General features: G+C 43.6%; 1 long non-coding RNA gene across 1 annotated transcript; it reads right to left on the bottom strand.

Moving 5' to 3' along the window:
* Window positions 1–3,981: 3,981 nt before the first annotated feature.
* On the bottom strand, window positions 3,982–6,719 carry LOC136308170 (uncharacterized). The gene is made up of 3 exons (XR_010726061.1): window positions 6,438–6,719; window positions 5,207–5,539; window positions 3,982–4,102 (listed from the first exon to the last, which is right to left on the bottom strand). It is a non-coding gene; the product is annotated as an uncharacterized lncRNA (long non-coding RNA).
* Between the last annotated feature and the right edge of the window lie 254 nt (window positions 6,720–6,973).

Below are 6,973 nucleotides of genomic sequence, written 5' to 3'. Positions count from 1 at the left end.
AGGTATTGATTCTGCTGAACCAGTGCAAACCAGCTGAATCCCACCTTTGGCTATATGACCTGAGCTTGGAAAGCAGTGTTGGATAGATAGTAAGGGAACATTTAAAGTGCCTGGGACAGGGTAGTCCCTCAATCTACTGAACAAATGTGTAACATGAACAAAAGACAAAAACAGCAAATCCAATGCATAGGAGAGTGAAGGGCATCCTTAATTGTCACCTTTGGTGGGTGTTAATGCATAGGGAGACACACAGATCAGAATGGAGAAACACCCCCGGGGCAGGGCCTTAGAAACTGGGGTAGGAGTTTGGGTTGGCGTGGTGGAATTTTGGAGCAGAGGAAGAAAATGATGACAGCAGGGCTCAGATCCAGTCAGGGATGGTTAGTAGTCCTGCTGTAGGAGGTAGCTGGAATGTAGAGAAGTTGGCCAGGGGCCTGTGTCAGGATGGGATGAGTGGCATGTCGAGCGAGGCTGAAGGGTGGGCAGTGAGAGGCAAACAGGACACAGTGGGCATGGACTCTAGGCTCAACCAGATCTACAGACAAGGGAGTTAGCCCAAGATTGGTTCTTCAGTGACTACAAAGTTGGTAGTAATTCTAATAGATAGGAAAGCAGAGAGCTGAAGAGCAGGAAGATGAGCTCAGTTATAAGTCTGTTGGTTTTGAGCTGGTGATGAAATACATCTGTGGAAATGCCCAGTGGGCAGTTAAAAGGTCGAGGTTAGAACTGGACACAGGGAGCATTGCAAGTCATTATTATAAAGACAGTGAACAAAAGCAGTGAAATGGATGAGGTCTCCCAGGGACCAATACAAATAAAAAAGACTAGAAAACCAAAGACTAAGTCTGGGGCAATGTATAAATTAAAAATATAAAAACAGTCTAGGAATATCTTGTCTGAATACAAGATATTGTCTAAACAAAATGAGTCATCTTTACTAGGGTTGGATTCTGGCTCTCGTAGTTCTTAGAAGTGCATGGGCACTTTTTCCTCTGTAGGCCCTGTCCTCATTAAAAAAAAACCTAAAAATTATATCCTACAACTGCAGGGGTATAAGGCAAATATAATCTAGAATGAATGATTATATATTCACTATTGTCATAAAATTTTCTCCCTTCTGATTTTAAAAGAAATTAAAATATTTTCATGGGTCCCTAAAAGTATTATGGGCTTATTGTGCCTAATGGTGTGAATAATTCAAAATAATGGGTATTCTTAACAATCATGTACAGTTGACATCAGAAAATGTGTGTATGTGTGTATAAGGAAAGGTCACTCTCTCTTTTTTTTCATGTGATAAGCTAATCTTTTAATTAACCTTGATTTTCATAGGTACCTAACCTTGTTCAGTTGCCATGGCCCTGAACTGAGATGTGTGGCAGAAGAGGTTCAGGGTGAGACTAAACCCACAGTTACCATATTTTACTGTGTTTAAAGAAAGACTCTATTTTTAAAATGCATATTCTTGGGTTTTACCCCTTAGAACAGTGATTTTCAACCTTTTTTGAGCCACGGCACATTTATTACATTTACAAAATCCTGGGGCACACCACCTACCAAAATGACACTCTAACACAGTACATATTATACATATAGTTAATGATATAGTTTCTAAATGTATTTATACTCACTTAGTGTGAAACCTGGGCCTGTTTCGATGAACACAAAAGGGATATCCTGGCAGGAATGGTAGAAAGACACACACGAAGCTCTTCCTCAACAGTTCTCAGTCTCTCTCTGTTTTTAGTTTTTATCACAGTCAAGCTTGAGAAGCTCAGTTCACATAGATATGTGGTTGAAAACGGGAGCAATGTCAAAATAGCTTTGTTGGCCAGAATGGGGAACTCCTTGGCAACAGATAACCAAAAACTGTCCAAAAGAAGATCAGCAAACTTTAGCTTTAAAGTTAGATAACATTGTGATGCATTGTATATCACCCTCTGCGGGGGCCTCTTTTAAAAAGAAAAAGGTCAAATATCTATATACACCATCAGGATAGACATAACCAGCTGAGGCTAAGGCTTCATCTAGTGGTGGCAACATTTACCTCCAGTCCTGACCAGGATTAGAAATGGGGACCATGGGGAGGAGTAGCAGCTTCAACTACTCACTGCGGCCACACAATGACAAGTGCACAGCAGCCCGAGCAGGGACCTTCCTGGATGTGGATGAGAGGTGGCCTACTATTGGTTCATCGCTAGTGGTTAGGATGAATCCTAGAAGGTGATTGGTCAGTGAGCGTTCCCTGTGCCTCCACTCTTCCTGTCGCTGATAGCTGGAGGGATTGTGAGGGGAATGTTTATGTTCGGATGGAAGCGGCTGGTGGTGGGCTGGATAAATAGCCTCTGCGGGCCATATCCGGCATGCGGGCTGTAGTTTGGGGATCCATGTTTAATTTCCCCACGGCACACCTGACCATGTCTCACGGCACACTAGTGTGCCGCGGCACACTAGTGTGCCGCGGCACACTGGTTGAAAAACACTGCCTTAGAGAATATGAGTCCCTTGTTACAAGGCCTCTTGTACATCCCAAGAGGAGTTGTTTTCAGAATAATTGTGTGTGGTTTTGATGTTGTGGGGGCTTAATTCCTAAGTCTGTTTTCTGAATAAAGTGAAAGTTAGACCTCAAAAATGTCCCTCACAACAAAAAATGTTTTTTGGAAACAGGCTAAATTTAACCATAAAGAATTTCAAGTCTTGGCCCTGGCTGGTTAGCTCAGTCAGCCAGAGAGTCCTCCTGAAACAACAAGGTTGCTGGTTCGATCCCTGTCAGGGCGCACATGGGAAGCAACCAGTGAATGCACACCTAAGTGGAACAACAAATCAATGCTTTTCTCCACCTCCTCCTTCTCTCCCTTCCTCTCTCTGTCTCTCTCTTAAAAAGAAATTAATAAATTTAGGAAAAAAATTAAGCCCTGGTAGCATAGCTCAGTTGGTTGGAATGTCATCCTGAAGTACAGAGGTTGCTGGTTTGATCCTTGGTCAGGGCATATACAGAAACAGCTCGATGTTCCTGTCTCTCTGTATCTCTCTCCTTGCCTCTAAGAAAAATAAAAAAAGAATTTCAAGTCTCAAATGGAGGAAAGGATGTACAAGAAGTCAGACACTCTTAAAGGGTTTACTTCACAGTAGCAGATTTCAGGAAGAATGACAACCACCCCAAGGGAAGGGACGCAGAAGTACTTCAACAATGCATTCTGAGGCCACACACCATTTACTGAGGATCTACTGTCTGCTGAGTTCTGAAGCCTCTAGCCTAGATTAAAGGGGTCGAGGGTGGGCAAGAGGCTGAGAACAAAGTGATAAAACACACACAGTGACTTCCTAAGTTCTTACTTCTTTAGGGTCAGTAGCTATAGGATATGACTTTAAGATCCAAAGTGAGAAAAAGGCTCCAAAGAGTGCTATCAAAAGTAGCAGATGACTCCAGAAGGCCGAGAGAGATCTGTCTCTTCAAGATAGTCACAATGAGGTCCCAGGCAGCTTTGGGTATAATGACTTCCTGGAGTGGTGCGATGCTATAAGCAGCAGGGAGTGTTCCTAAAGTTAAGATCCAGCAGTCCAGCCAAGAGCAAGTGCCTGCTTTAGCCCGGTTGGGAAAGACCTAATATAACAAGAGTCAGTGTTAATAGAGGACTCAGGTGTGCTTGCAGTGTTCAAGGCACTCTACACGCCATTAAATCCTCCTGTCAACCTCTGCAGTATAATCTTTACACCCACTTCACAGATAAGAACACTGAGGCCCAGAAAGTTTAAGTAAGTTGCCCAAGATCACACAGCTGGCAAAAGTGGCAGAACCAGAATGGGAACCCTGGCTGTCTGCCTCCAGGCCCTGCACTCTTAATGCTGGGTGAGACTTGCCCACACTGAATGGTCTCTGGACATATTAACAAGTATTTGGCACTTAGTGTTGTTGTTGTTCTGTCAGCTTATAGAGAACAATGAATGAAGCCAGAAGAGCACCTTGCCTCAGTTTTCACTGTTACATGGTAGCAGAGAGCATGAGTTCTTCTCCTGTGATTTCACCTCGGAGGCTGTGCACGGGGACACAGAGCTCCTGGCATGTGTGGAGTGGAGCTGAGCAGCCAGGGAAGCTGGGAACCTACTGAGAAGACAGACATTCAGCCACACCACAGCCCAGATCTATTCCTGCATTTCTGGTTGCCCCCCAAAGAGAATAGCTTAAGAAGAGGTGACTTTGTCTTCTCTCTCTGATCATTTAGAAATGCCAGACTTCAAAGCCTTACACCATTAGGCTCAGGTGATCTTAGATACACATCTCCTCCTTCGGATAGAAGGATGGAAGACTCTTTCTAAATAAATAGCATACTACCTAACATTGTTTTAAATATGTATTTCATATATGTGATAGTATATGTAACATGTTAATGATATTTAATATATCTAATAAGTATATGTAATATAGTAATAACACACACACACACACATACACACACTGGTCATCTCAGTTTTTGCTTTGAGTTCTTAAGAGGAAAAACACAACCCAAACATAAAGAGACTGTAATTTGCTACATTTTTACAAAAAATTAATGATGCTGCTTTATCAACATGGGCTATGTGTAACTGACCTCTTGGCCTCTCTCTGTCCAGTAGTGAAAATGCGCACCTTGGCGATGGGAGTACATGGACAGAGAGAAAGCCAAGGGATAACTGTCCCAAATGGGTGAGTGATGAAGTCAGACCTGATTCGGTGACCACAGGAACTGCGGCTCCTACCATGGCCACAGCTTGCAGAACACCCACCAGAGAACTTGAAAGGGTCATAATATTATCTATTGAAGAAATGCAGTAACATTAGCTGTGGCTATATTAAGGATGAATAGGTACACACCTGCCTCTCCAATACAATGCGTGCATCTTTAAAATGTATATATTGGTTACATTTTTTAAAAACCCAATACTAGTTAAGCATTCTAGAGAACTTATTAGTATATTTTTATAATCCTGTGGTAAATTAGACTTTATAAAATGTTCTTTTAATATTCTGAACAACTAACTGCCTCCTAATTTCTCTTTTTTCTAAGGAATACAGCATTCCAACAGCAGCAGATAACAAATGATCATTAGCAATGAGTGATGATTATTATAGAGCATTAACATGGGAAAATAAAATGTTTTTCCCATTATTTTGGAAATGACATTGGGTGGGGAGGGACTGTTATAAAGTCTCTAGGCTGTGCATTACCTCGGTGTCCGCCTGGGTTTGCTCCTGGAGCTTGGTTCCACTCTCTGTGCAGCCCAAAAATGCTTTGAGTTCACATGTGGTAAAGCAGAGACTTGACCAGTCATTTTCCCTTCTGACTCATCTATTTTAAAACTGTCTACAGAGCCTTGCAGACTATTTTGTTTTTCTAGGACAACACAATAAGCTGCTCCACTGGGGCAGGTGGGAGGGGCAGGCACGGACTCCTGGCCTTAAAGGTGGGATGTGGCGTGGTGCTGTTCTTCTGTACGCACCATCCAGAGGGGCTCCTGAGAATGCTGGGCTGGCTGCAGTCCAGTTGAATTGGAGACAGTCCTAGAAGTAAGAACATCAATCATGCTTAGTAAGATCTTAGGTTGTGACGGCTGCCTTGAGCCTAAAGACATTTTTTATAAAGCTCCTGGTCATGAAGCACTCTTTCTGCCTCTGCTGCCATATGTTTTTCCAGCTGGTCCTCCACCAGTGTTCTGCTCTCCAGAAAGTTTTCATTCATTCAGCCCAAGGGTATCTCACTGGCTTTTTCTGAGGGCTGCTGGAAGCTTCAGCAGGAATCCTGGCCACATGCAAAATCAAGCCATCTGAGGCCCTGGCCAGTTGGCTCAGTGGTAGAGCGTCAGCCTGGCGTGTGGAAGTTCCAGGTTCGATTCCCGCCCAGGGCACACAGAAGCGCCCATCTGCTTCTCCACCCCTCCCCCTCTCCTTCCTTTCTGTCTCTCTCTTCCCCTCCGGCAGCAGAGGCTCCATTGGAGCAAAGATGGCCTGGGCGCTGAGGATGGCTCCATGACCTCTGCCCCAGGTGCTAGAGTGGCTCTGGTCACAACAGAGCGATACCCCGGATGGGCAGAGCATCGCCCCCTGGTGGGTGTGCCGGGTGGATCCCGGTCGGGCACATGCGGGAGTCTGACTGACTGCCTCCCCATTTCCAGCTTCAGAAAAATACAAGAAAAAAAAAATCAAGCCATCTGAGCTTACAGATGAAGGTCTCAGATTGGGAAGTCCCTGCCTTCAGAGACTGCACTTTATCAATTTAAATTTGGAGAAATGTAAATAAACATACTTAATTACGTGAAACTGTATAAGAAAAAGATTCTTGCATTTTCTGTGATTTAGACTTCCTTACCACATTCAACAGCAGGGATATTTAACAATAGTTTTTGTCCAAAGACTGGAATCCACCCAGGTATTTACTCTGATTAGCCAATGACCTCCAAACCTTGTTTGTCATTGTTCATCTTCCATTCACTTGGTGCACTGGGATGGTTTAGCTTTTCCAGATGCTGTTTTTCAGATTGGTTGATACAGCAGCAGGAGTCAACATTCTCTGATACATTTTTGAGTTCTTGCCCATGGAACAAGATTCACGCCTCCAAATTCTAACCAAGTAGTTTGTTCTTTGTGATTCAGACCGGGGGCTGTCCTGTTGGTCATTCTTCCTTTGGATGAATTTAGGATTTGGCTCCTCATCCTTTAAAGCCCTAACAAGGAAACAGGGCACATATTTTCCATGGCAAACTCTCCTGAAAAACCCTCCCTAGGAATTGTACTGTATGTGTAAAGCTCTTATCTTACTGATATATCTATATTTATATTTGATTTACAATTGAAACTGAGCCGACTTCCAGATTTTAACAGTGTCCTCATTTATTACTGGGAAGTCTTTAACTATATTCTCCCTACTGCCCACCCCTACATACCAACCCCCTCCCCAGTCCCGTTTCCGGCTGTCCCCTTGGCTGCTGTGTGTGCCCA

The sequence above is a fragment of the Saccopteryx bilineata genome, chromosome 1, assembly GCF_036850765.1.
Source record: "Saccopteryx bilineata isolate mSacBil1 chromosome 1, mSacBil1_pri_phased_curated, whole genome shotgun sequence".
Taxonomy (NCBI): Eukaryota; Metazoa; Chordata; class Mammalia; order Chiroptera; family Emballonuridae; genus Saccopteryx; species Saccopteryx bilineata.
Note: the sequence above shows the minus strand (reverse complement) of the source record. Positions and strands in the feature narration are given on the sequence as shown.